This window comes from Schistocerca gregaria, chromosome 3 (genome assembly GCF_023897955.1).
Source record: "Schistocerca gregaria isolate iqSchGreg1 chromosome 3, iqSchGreg1.2, whole genome shotgun sequence".
Taxonomy (NCBI): domain Eukaryota; kingdom Metazoa; phylum Arthropoda; class Insecta; order Orthoptera; family Acrididae; genus Schistocerca; species Schistocerca gregaria.
In genome coordinates this window covers 585,592,781-585,604,790 of record NC_064922.1, presented here as the reverse complement: position 1 = coordinate 585,604,790, position 12,010 = coordinate 585,592,781, and positions in this window count along the sequence as shown.

Sequence of the window (12,010 nt, the reverse complement as noted above, 5' to 3'; positions counted from 1 at the left end):
TCTCATAACATCACAATGGTTCCGAAAAAATATGAACATTTCACAAAGTACAGACCAAATACAATTTCATAAGTGTGAAATTATCCAACTGCGTAATTGTGTAAACATACGTCACTGACGTAATAAAAAAAATGTTTGTGTCTCAGTTAAATGATCACATAGCTGTGTAATTCTGTGTTAGAGAAATATGGTACCAATGTGTAAAGTTGTATAAGCAAATACCATATTATCTAGGGCTCCTTGTGCTTGCCACACACATGGTACACAAAGTAAGCGTGTAACCCCTTGAGGATTAATGTAATTATAACCTCAGGTGTTACAGATTACAACAATGGAATGAAATGTATCATGGAAAAGCTTTGTATCATTGTACTTCAAATATCTTTAAAAATAAATGTTTTAAGTACAAAATTAATCTCTCAAACGCGTGTACTGTAGCGCTAAACTGTGCGTCTTGTAAGATAATCTCTGTGGAAGTGTCGTAGTTATCGTCCTCCGAAAACCCGTAAATCGATTTCTTACAGTATTTTATCCGATGTCATCAATCATTACGAACTACTGTGCTAATCTTCCTTCATAAAATAATATCGTAGTTTTAACACTAATTATGAAATTCGTTGATAACTGCAACCTTCTACGGTAAAACTCGAAAACACTGAAAGATGGCTGCATTGCCTTCATTCAAAAAGTACAATAAATAAATAAAAGAAGAAAAATCGACGACGACGTCGGAGCCTTTCATTTTCTTTGCGTGAACCTTCGAGTTGTAAACCTAATAACACTGCAGCACATATTACAATTTCCTCGTCTGTAGAGATGAAGTAGCTGATAATACGAAAACACTATGACAAATTGCGCTGCAGACGATGCGAATAGACTGAGAAACGTTTGCTACCAGAGTGGACATAAACAGAGACAAGAAGCAAAATAGGAAACAGTTGCAAAAAAAATGCAGGAAACAGTGTGTCCAACTAAAACATGTTTCCAGGGGCGCTGTAGACGCGGCTTTGTCTTCTCCAATGCCACATTCCCATCGTTTCCTGGTACATTCTGTCTGTATGCCACAGCGTTGCGGACTTGGACAGATTTTAAAGCACCATAGCCCGTCACATAACTTCCAACGGCATCATGATCATACTAAAAACACTTTGAAACGTCACCTTAGAAAAATTATACATGACTGTGCTTAAACTGACAACACAACATTTTTAGCGCAACGCAATCTGACTTTCAAAAATCCCTACAAAAGAATGGCCCTGACTAACATTAACCTTTACGTTTCACAATTCACTTACCTCACAAAAATCTTCGTTACTCGAATTACTGCAATACAGCGAGCGCCACTACTGCCAGCTAAATAAAAGATTCAAACTACTGAAGGCACTAACTACTGATAGGCATAGTTGGCAAAAGAGAGATTTTGATAGAGAACAAACAATGTATTTACCTTAATAGTCATAATATATATATATCAGTTCATGACATCCATTCTTACAAATTTCAAAACTCCGCCATCTCTCTCACCACATCCACCAGTGCTGGCGCCTCACCTCCAACTGCGCAACGCTACGCGCTGTTAACATCTAGCTGCCGCTGCCCAACACTACAATGGCAGACAACAATGCAAACTAGCCACAGACTGCACACAGCACAGCCAGTGATTTTCATACAGAGCGCTACGTGGCGTTACCAATATAAAAAATCTAAACAGCCTACTTACAACTTTTGTTCGACTTACCAATGATACACGCTCGTCTACACATGGAGAAATATCAGCGCTTACGATATGTGGGTATTCAACTGACAAAATGTAGATTGCAACTGAATATTGTATGTTTTGTGCGATATTCCGTTCATTGTGTGCAACTGATTTTTCGATAAACACTCGTGTGGTATACTGACAAACCATAACCTTACGACCACTGGCCCAACAGCGAGTTGTTCCACTTTTGGAACGCAATATAGCAGCGACTCTGTGTAGCATGGATTAGACAAGTCCTCAGTAGTTTTCCGGAGGCATGAGGCAGCAAATGTCTATACACAGATGAGCAGTTCCCGCAAATTAAAAGTCGGTGGTTTGGGGCCGCGAACCTGGTGCTCGGTAGCGTCCCATTTGCGTTCAGCAGTTTTCGAATCCGGTAATTTGGTGACCAAGTGAGTTCACTGTCACACTTCTCAACCCTCTGCATCGCTATTCGGGCAGTGCGATGTGACACACTGAAACGTTCCCTAGCGAGAGACAAAGTTCTGCAATGGAAAAATCTTCCAACTAGACGAAATTAAGAAACACGAGTGATTAAAAAGTGTCACGTGCGTATTTTGTCGCGTCAAGCAGGCACATTCCAACAGTGATGCGTTTTTCACTCTGTCGTATAATCGGCATTAACACCTTTCATAATTAACCTACCATAATCTGAAAAAATAGGAGATATCTTTAGGCTTCCGTTCATTGAAAATAAAAAGTTTCACGTTTCAGGCCAATGTGTTTTGACTGTCTGCCGTCATTTTTCAGTGACACTCGATCATGAAAGTTTAGTAAAATTATTACACTGAAATAACGTAGGAATTAAGATAGTCGGACTTCGATACTGCTTAAGATAGCTTCTTTAAGAGAATAAGAGAATGACCAACGAAAGAGAAAACCAGACCTCGAATCATTTGGTCAATGGACAATTCGGCTCCAATCTTTCTTTTTTTTTAAAAAAATGAAAAAAACGGCATTTGCAAACATAAATAATGCAATAACGCACAAAATATTACGAGTAGTTCAAATAATGTACGTCATCTGGTCTTAAGAAATGAAATACAGCTAAGTAATTAATTCTTAACTTATTATTTCGTAAGGAACAGACACGTTGGCTCTGCAACTATCCGACACAGAAAGGCAACTGTTCAGAGAAAAAGAAATGAAGGTAAAACAGTACCTTAAGGATCAAGATAACGTCATGTTTTCGGTAAAAAATATCGTTTTGTCACATAACATCGTTCTGCGATTCAAAGTAATACTATATCGGGCAGTCATTAAGTAAAGGAAAGAAATTTCTTATGAGTGCACGGTATTTTGTTACGTGACAGGATAGCAGCACGTGTTAACACGCCGCTTCGTGGGTTAGGGAAGGCGTGCAGGCCACGGATCGAATCCACCTGGCGTGTTAACGACGAGGACCGGTGTGTAGGCCAGCCTGGCTGTCATTTTCAGGCGATCTTCTGCACCAAAGTAAGTAAATAGTAGGCTGGCACCCACGTCACGCCACAGTTACACCATTTTCATACATTTAGCAATTTAAAATGGCTAACCCTACATACAGACAGTTGGGATACACCAGTTTCACCTCAGAGGCTAAATGGGTGGCAACAGGAAAGGGATCCGGCCACCCTTTAACATTAACAACACCAATTCCAATAACTAACATGCCAACCTTGTGTGGACACCGGATAAAAGCGAGACAAAAAAGAAAATGAAAAGTCCATATCTGGATCGCTTAATACAGGGTGTATGGGTATTGTTACATACAACCTCATACACAACGTTAAGGAGAGATGGACTACAGAGTGAAGTGGCAACAGTCATCCTATAAAAGATAGACAGGAACAAAAATGATTAGCGAACAGGTTAACACAGCAAACAGAGCATTTACTTGCATTTCTCCACGAAGAGTCATTGTAGATAATGCAGCAAGAAATAAGTCCAGCTCTTAATGTCAACAAGGATGGGGCACTCTGAAGTAAAGCACGAAAGTTGGTGTCAGAGCCGGAACTAGGTGGCGTCTGCGTAGCGTTACATAGAGAACTGTCTGCGACTGCATGGGGGCTGTGCTGCCGCCGCTGACTGCGGTGTATCGTGGTGGCAAAGGGCGCTCGTGGTGAAGAGCCGCTGGATCCCGTACGACTGATCGGTGTCTGATGGAAACTTGCAATTTCATTGCCATCTTTATGACGCCCGTGGGGTGGTATCGATACATGATACCACAGGTATAGATCCAGATATTTCTATATTCAGTGCCTTAATATGTACACACATCAGTGTGTTCCTTTTTTTTTTTTCTCTCCACTGAACGGCCTTCTGGCAAACATTTCACAAAATTTACTACCTGATGTTTTTTGCATGGGTGTACCTGCATCACTATGTGGACTACACCTGACAGTATAGCTTAACCATTTTGTGTCCACACTTCTACGCCTGATCTACTGCCCAGGAGAAAATAAGCACCAACGGCCTGGCCTTGCCACATGGACCTGGAGGCATTAAACGACCTAAAAATACTACTTGTAATAGATATAATTATTAGTCTGCGAGTAACGTAAACACTGATGTAACATTGTTCAGTACACCGTCCCCAGTGACCAATAGAAACATCTGCACTTATATCCAATAACTCCCTGCTGTTGTGATCTTCAGTCTGAAAACTGGTTTGAAGCAGCTCTCTTCACTACTTTATCCACTGAGTCACTTCATCTCTGAATAACTACTGCAATCTACATTTTTCTGAATCTGCTTACTCTGTTCATCTCTTGGCCTCCCTCTTCGATTTTTACCCCCAACACGTCCCTTCAACATCAAACGTGATCGCTTGACATTTCGAAAGGTTCTATTCTCCACTTTTCCAAACTGTTTATCGTCCATGTTTCACTTCCATATAGGACTACACTCCAGACACATACCTGCAGAAAAGACTTCCTAGCACCTAAATCTACATTCAATGTTAACAAATTTCTCTTCTTCTGAAATGATTTTCTTGCCATTGCCAGTTTTTCATTTTATATCCTCTCTGTTTCGGCCATCATCAGTTATTTTGGACCCCCTAATAGCAAAACGCATATAGTATTTTAAGTGTCTTCTTTCATAATCTGATTCCCTTAGTATCGAATGATTTATTTCGACTACATTCCATTATCCTTGTTTTGCTTTCGTTGATATTCAGCTTAAATCCCTCTTACAAAACACTGAGCATACCGTTCAGCTGCTTTTCAAGCCCTTTACTATCTCTGACAGAATTACAACGTTATCGGAAAACCTCAAAATTTTTGTTTCTTCTCCTTGAACTTCAAATTCTACTCGAAATTTTTCTTTGAATTCTTTTACCCCTTGATCAATGTTCAGATTGGATAACATAGGATATGGTTTCATCCATCTCACTCCTTTCTCAACCACTGCTTCCCTTCCTTTCGCAACCCTAAACTCTTATAACTGCCATCCAGTTTCAGTAGAAGTTGTAAATAGCCTTTCGCTCCCTGTATTTTACCCGTGCTACCTTCAGACTTCAAAGAAAGTATTCCAGTCAACATTGTCAAAAGCTTTCTGTAAGCCTACAATTGCTAGAAACGTAGGTTTGCCTTTCCTTAATCTATCTTCTAAGATAAGTCGTAGAGCCAGTATGGCCTCATATGTTCCAACATATCTACGGAATCCAAACTGATCTTCCCCGATGTCAGCTACTACCAGTTTTTGCGTTCTTCTATAAAGAATTCATCTTAGAATTTTACAACCATGATTTTTTGAACTAATAGTTAGGTATTTTTCACACCTGTCAGCAGTGGCTTTCTGTGGAATTGGACTTATTACATTCTTCCTGAAGTCTGAGGGTATTTCGACTGTCTCAAACATATCGCACACCAGATGGAAGAGTTTTGTCATGCCTGGCTTTCCCAAGGCTATCAATAGTTCTGACGAAATGTCGTCTACTCCTGGGGCCCTATTTCGAATTAGGTCTTTCAATGGTCTGTCAAATTCTTCTCGCGGTATTGTAGCTCATATCTCGTCTTCATCTACGTACACTTCACTTTTTATTATATCGCTTTCAAGTACATCTCCCTTGCATGCACCCTCTGTAAACTCCTTCCACCTTTCTGCTTAACCTTCTTTCTTATGACTGGTTTTCCATCAGCTGCTGCTTTTCTATCCCCTAAACGCCCCTTTAATTTTCCTATAGGCGGTAGCTGTCTTTCCTCTAGTGAAATACGCTTTTAAATCCTTACATTTGTCCTCTAGCCATTCCTGCTTACCCATGTTGCACTTACTGCCAATCTGATGTTTTAAACGTTTGTATTCCCTCTCGCCTGATGAATTTACTCAAATACTACATTGTTAAATTTTATCCTTTCGTCAATTAAATTCAATATCTCTTGTGTTATCCAAGGTTCTGTACTGCACCTCGTCATGTTACCTATTTGACCCTCTGCTGCCTTCACTATTACATCTCTTACAGCTACTCATTCGTCTTCTACCCCATTCTTTTCCCGTATTCTAGTCAACCGTTGACTAATGCTCCCTCTGAAACTCTCAACAACCTTTGGTTATTTCAGTTTATCCATCTCCTTAATTTCCTACATTTTTCCAGTTTCTTCTGTTTTAATCCATATTTCATCATCAATAAATTGCACTTACGCTCCATATCCGCCCTTGGAAATTTCTTTCTATTTAAGATCTGGTTCCGAAATCTCTGTCTTACAATTATACCATAAATCCGGTGTCTCCACGTCTCTTCCACTCTCACAACCTTCTTTCATGATTCCTAAACCAAGTGTTAGTGATGATTAAATTATGCTCTGTGCCAAATTCTACCAGGCTGCATCCTCTTTCATTCCTTTCCCCCCAAATCATCTACTACTTTTCCTTCTCTTCCTTTTCCTACTATCGAATCCCAGTCGTCCATCACAATTACATTTTCGACTCCTTTAACTATCTATATAATTTCTCTTATCTTACCATACAGTTTTTCAATGTCTTCATCTGCGGAGCTAGTTGACATGTAAGTTTGTATTACTGTGGTGGGTATGGGCTTTGTGACTATCTTGGCTACGATAATGTATTCACTATGCTGAACATTGTAGCTTACCCGCATTCCTATTTTCTTATTCATTATTAAAGCCACTCCTGCATTATTTATAACCGATATTCACCTGACCAGAGGCCCTGTTCTTCGTGCCACTGAACATCACTAATGCCCATTACATCTAACTTCACGCGATCCATTTCCCTTTTTAAATATTCTAACCTACCTGCCCGACTGAGGGATCTACATTACACGCTCCGAATCGCAGAATGCCAGTTTTGTTTGTCCCTATGACGATATCCTCCTAAGCGGCCCCACCCGAAGATCATAACGGGAGACTATTTTATCTACGTAATATTTTATACAAGAGGATGCCTTCATCATTTAACCATGCAATAGAGCTGCATGTCCTCGAGAAAAATTACGTATGTAGTTTCCCTTTTCTTTCAGTCGTTGGCAGTACCAGCACAGCAAGACGTTTTGGTTGATGTTACAAGACCAGCTCTGTCAGTCATCCAGATTGTTGCCCCTACACCCACTGAAAAGGCTGTTGCCTCTTTTCAGGAACCACACGTTTGTCTGGCCTCTCAACAGATACCCGTCCGTTGTGGTTGCAGCGAAGCATGCAAGACTCCCCACAGTCGCCAAGGTCCATGGTTCATGGGGTATATATGTCTTTATTTATCATGTTATTTTCGCTACTACCATTTTCAGATGTACAATTAAGATTAAAGGACAAGAGGAGTTTGTTATACATTATCAAAAAATGAACGTTTTGTTGACAGGGAATCAGAAACTTATTAGTTTCCTTAAAGTGTTTATTAACGATTCTGTCAACACTTGCTGTATTATATTAGGCGACTAGTTCGGAACCTTAGAGGTTCATTCTCAAGCCTGTCCTACTCAGGCTGCACTGACAGTGCCTGATCAGTTTGATTTTGACTTTGTCAGAGGCATGTGTGGACTGTTTGATTTTGACTTGGTAAGAGGCATGTGTGGATGGTGGCATTCAGTCTGTAAAGATTTATAAAGCATGTTTTGCCATTTTGGTTTTTATTATTAAGATCAGACACTGTCAGTGCAGCCTCTAAAGTTCTAAAATAGTCGTCTAATATAACACTGCTACTGTTGACATAATCACTAATGAGCGCTTTAAGGAAAACATGAAAACTTAATAATTACAAAATTTTTAAAATTCCAGTCATGAAAACCAAGGAAATATAAAATTAGAACTTGTAAAGTATCAATGAAGCTTGTGCCTAATCAGGACGTCAACTATCAACTAACTTTGCTGAGTGAACGTTTGAAAAATTTTAACTTTCTAATTTTTAATCTTTTGTAGAACGATGGAATATAAAACATGTCTCTCGTTCTGTATGTTCCTTTAATCTCAATTACAGATCTGTTGATGGCACTAGCTGGAACGATGTTATAAATATAGACTTATATTAAATGTTGTACACGATTATATTCACAAAAGAACGTGAACAGTTACCTTGCTGGAAGATAAAGTTCGGTAGTGTGTGACCGTCGTTCCACATGTGATGCCATAAAAGGCTACTGCGAGTAATGCGGACTTACAAGAAATGAGGAGGTTTTCGAATGAATACATAGAAAATATTGACTAGAAGAAGAGATAGGGGTAACTTACGTGATACTAGACGGAAGCAGAGAAGGCAAAAACTGTACAGCGACTGAACTGTATCCAAACAAATAAATAAAGTGTTACATGGAAGTGCTTCTCCCCGATGATGATGTTGGCACAGGCAGCGAGATAGACACATGTTCGTTCCATCTAGAAACTTGTGTATCCATCAGGCTAGTCAACACAGGAGGTCCGACAGATGTTGTGTAGTCGTCCAGGCTATGCACGGACCACCGACTGATGTACCTGTCGTTGGTACTTCATTTGGTGTAAAATTAAGACAGTCATTTCTTCGTCTACAGCAAACACGTACAGACCTAAGGCAGTGCGACTTCCCACCTCTCCCGAATCGTGAAACATATTGTCTGGACACAGAATGTTACATACCTCGATTCAGACGTAAATGAGAGAATCCGAGAGGAATGAGCGCGCCTTGGACACTGAGACAATAGTCTCCGTAGAAAGGTGTCTGACTGCGAGGTCTCGGAGGATTCCATGGTTTGTTCAGATACCCAACCGAAAAGGTTTCGTTTCCATGAGCAGAATGGTTCCTCTCCGTCACAAAGTGTGAGTGTTGTTTTTAAACACATAAATATAAAATACGAAGCTGACTTTGGCGAGTGGATTTAGAGTTTAGTCTAGTGGCTATGTTGTTAATGACAACGAAAGAAAGAGAGAGAGAGAGAGAGAGAGAGAGAGAGAGAGAGAGAGAGAGAGAGAGAGAGAAAGGAGCAGATCGAACACAGTGCTAGCAAATAGTTTGCTTCACTGGAAGAGCAGCAAGCGCTACAGATCAGCACCAACGGTGTCATATGCGCTCACTCCACGAGTTTTTGTCATAATTTTGAAATGTAATTCATAAGAATGACCTGGAGCCTTAGGCCACCACCTCTCTTCTCGTTCCTGGCCAAGTAGGAGCGATGCAGATTTCTTCCACCATCAGGATTCGAACCGGCTACCTTTAAGTCGAGCGCCGCCGTGCAAGCTTGCGTCAGTGACCACAGCTCAGAAGGGTGCCAAATCTCCCTCCGCGTCATGGGCTATCGCTCAGCAGTCACTGATCAATATTTGTCAATGACGTTTAGTGTAGTGGTTGTATCGTTTACGACGATGAGAGGTTCATGCAAAATTAAGAAAGAATAGTACTTAGTGTCTTCTCACTGATAATGCCATTAGTGAGAGCGCACAAGCTCAATTAGGACAAGAATGGGGAAATGGAGAATGGAAAAAAATGGGAAAAGTTCAAGCAAGACTTGAGCTTGAGCGTTATGTGCGAACTTCATCATGTATTTAGATAGGTGAGCTATGGGTTTCGATGAGTGAGTTTGCGATGTCGAAATATGTGACATAAATGACATTATATTTTGACTGCATTGACTTAGTTGCTTAAATGCTTTACATCACCAAGGGCCCGTACACTTTAGTATTTGACATAAATTCCAACTTGGTTCTTCCAACCGTTCCTGATAAAAAGTGGTCGTAACAGACAGATACATAGATGAACAACAAAGTGATCCTATGAGAGTTTCGATTTTAACGATTGAGGAACTGAACCATAAAAAGGTGTACTATATCCTTTTCAAAGGAAACACCCCTGTATTCCATGAAGTTTCAGGATTGCACCCAGATTACGTCGACTTCTTGACACGATATTTTTGCTGACAACCGTTAACCTATCTTCAGGTGAGTGCTTTGCACTCCAGTACTTGGTTCAGCGCAGTGCTAAGCCGGTCAACGTGCACAATCACTTGAAGATGGATGAATGGTTGTCAGCCGAAGTATCGTGTAATCCTCCTGTAATCCCGTAACTGCATGGAATAATCTTCGCGCCGGAAAAATTTCAAGAATCACAACGAACACCCCCGCTTTCGTATCAATGAATTAATGGAAACGGAGGAAAACCTAAACAAATGTGGATGGCCAGTAGGGAATTAGAGCCTCAATACCTCACAATGCAAGTTCGGTGTCTATAATCAGTGCCTGCAACGACCCATGTAATGACGAGTCGCAACCACCATCCGGGATAAAACGGGTGCTGCTAGAGGTGTGATCATCGGTGTACATCACAGGGTACACAAACACGGAATTTTAATTTTGGCTGTGACAACGTCCTTAAAGAAGGAACATGTTCCAGAAATAAATTAATACGGTTCCAGTACTCCGGTTCCGACCAAGGTTTTCAGGAGGTTCCCCTCCCGTGTTATATAACTTACATTTTTTTCCAGTGTTGCTTCACACTGCCCGTTGTGACCTGGTGACACAACCTACCCGTCAAGTGCAGAGCCGTAGCTGGCACGCACTGACTCCACGCAGCTGCGTGGTGACCCTGTTCTCGGCTTGATTCAGCGCAGCGCGAAGCCGGTCAAGGTGGGTGCCTCTGTGCTCTGTGCCGGCGCTTCTTGTCCACCAGTCCCCCTCATACCTCACCCCCGCACCGTGCAGTAGGTACTCCTCACTGCGTGGTGCAACACAGCCAGCGAGAGTCGACGACTAGCTCTCTACGTACGTGAGATGACTCGGCGATGCAGCCAGCACTGCAAGAAAGACGCGACGTCCGTCCCGCATTGTTCCTGCAGTAAAAGGGAGCGACGGAAACTGCCTGGCTCTCAGACGAGAGCGTCTTCTACACTGCAGCTTTACCGTAGGTGCTCGGAGCATGAACCTAACAGTTTTCTAGAACGCGTTGGATACCCTACGCCTTACGTCACCATTAGGTGAATGGACGGCCCTTTCACCTTGTGAATGACAAATCTGGATGCAGTGTGCCACTTCGCGCAACCGGTCGCCGTTAGCCATAGTTCAGCTGTCGCATGGTGGCTGCCGTCCGTGGCGTATTTCTTGTAGAACTCTTCAGTCACAAAAAATATCACGCGTGTGTGGTGGACACCGTTGACACATTATCGTTTCGGCGTAGTGCAAAATACGGGAAAGAAGGGGCTTAAGTCACCCACCGAATAAACCAAATAAATTACTGGCCGTTAAAACTGCAAAATCACGAAGGTGGCAAGCAAAAAGTCAAATTCTTTTACTATTATCTGTGATTTAACGCCGGCACACGATCATTTCACAGTGCCACAATCGGTTTCAACCAACTAGCGGGCGCCTTCAGCCTATGCTGCAAGCACTTTGCATTATGAAATCCTTATGTGATTCTATTTATCCCTGTCAAAAAATACAACATATTCAAGTGATAGATCTCTGTACCAATGACAGAGACTCAATTCTGCATCATTATACAAATGCAATACGTGAACATCCCCGACACGAGAACAGTGTCCTCTTAAAAGAAATGATGTATTGAATTATCTATTGAAACCGGCACAACAGGCTGTAATCCCACTGTAGGGAATAAATACATTTAATAACAGTCCAAGCACATACGCTGGTCTTTCTGAAGTTCGTCAGATTGCCCCGAAAATAACACAAAAATGACACTGGGCTAAATTACCGTGCTCTTGGAAAATTTCAGAAGTGATACCAATCTGCAAAAACGTTCAAAAAACACCTGTGAAAACTATGCAGGGATTAGCCTCCTAAACACACCATTTAAAATATTTGCAAAAATAATAAATAATCGCATAAAAAACCATAA